The sequence below is a fragment of the Vigna radiata genome, chromosome 2 (genome assembly GCF_000741045.1).
Source record: "Vigna radiata var. radiata cultivar VC1973A chromosome 2, Vradiata_ver6, whole genome shotgun sequence".
Taxonomy (NCBI): Eukaryota; Viridiplantae; Streptophyta; class Magnoliopsida; order Fabales; family Fabaceae; genus Vigna; species Vigna radiata.
In genome coordinates this window covers 10,742,699-10,744,251 of record NC_028352.1, presented here as the reverse complement: position 1 = coordinate 10,744,251, position 1,553 = coordinate 10,742,699, and positions in this window count along the sequence as shown.

The window sequence follows — 1,553 nt, the reverse complement described above, 5'->3', positions numbered from 1 at the left end:
AAGTGATAATCGATTATATGAAGTGATAATCAATTATTCAAGTATGACTTGTGATAATCGATTATTACTTCATGATAATCGATTTTTCTAGTACAAAAACATGTGATAATCGACTATAGCTTGACCATAATCGATTATACCAGTAAGAATTACAATATTTCAATATTTTCCTACTACATTCAAAATCTACAAGTTGCTTTTAAATATTTTCCTATTACATTCAAAATCTACAAGTTGCAGCATCATCAAAACTTATCTTAAGGTTTTACCAATACTCCCTTATTGGTAACAATCTTCCCTTTTTTGATGATGATCAAAAAATTCTCTTTTTAAAAGCAATTCAGGTTTACCTGCAACACATACAAACTAATGGACAACCACAGAGTTAGCAGTACCTGTTCAATTTAAAAATATTTCTCCCTTGATATTTCTTCTCCCCCTTTTTTTATCATAAACAAAAAGAATAATATAAAAAAATAATCTCCCCCTTAATATGAGTCCCCCCTCAAAAATATAGTATATGCAGAAAGATGACATAAAAGCTCATTATATTAATAACAGAAGGGAATTACATAAAATTCATGAATATCAATACTAAATACCACAAGAAAATAACATAACAATCAAACTTAGTGGCCTAAAACCTAGAATTCAGGACTAGGGGATCTTTCAGTAGGTGGGATATTGAGATGACTTTCAATGTTAGATAGGCGAACATCAAACTCAAGGAATTGATCAACTAAGTACTCATCAAGAGATTGCTGCCACTCATCAACTTCATCAAAATGTGTCTTCTATGCTAGACTCATATCCTCCAATTGTTTAGATAACCTTGCAAAGTGTTCTTCCATAGAAGTTGAGGAAGAGGAGGGTATGTTGGAAGGTCCAACATCAGATGGAGCAGCAGCACTCACTGGGTCAGCCATATGAGTGTCCATGTCGTNATCTTCATCATCATCAGGATGGTCATCATCTTTGTGAATAAGGACTCTTCCTCTGGTAATGAATCCCATCTGACGAAAGGTAGTATCTCCAATTTCTGATCCCACAACTTCAATAGCTTGAATAAGTTATCCTTCAACAGGTACACCTTTGTATTCTAAAATCCTAGAAATAAGAAGAGCATAAGGAAATTGCAGCATCATCAAAACTTATCTTCAGGTTTTACCAATACTCCCTTATTGGTAACAGTAACAATTTTGGAAAAATTTGAACTTATGGAGAAATGATAAGTTTGAGAAAATTTCACTGAGAAAAGTTAGAATTATAAAAATTGTATTTTAACAATAAAAGTAGCAAGCGAATGTACTTATACTTCTATTCACAAGTTAGATAAGAGATAAATGAGATAAAAAGTGTATATGAAATGAATTATATATACTTCATAATATACTATTTTAAGGTCTATTAATGTCGAGAGTGAATCCATATTATCTTTTAAACTTTTTAGTAGATAGTTAATAATCTTATTAATGACCTAAGTATTCATCAAAATGTAATTTTTGTTAGAATTTAAAAAGATATTTTCGAGATTTACTAGGTAGTTCAAGATG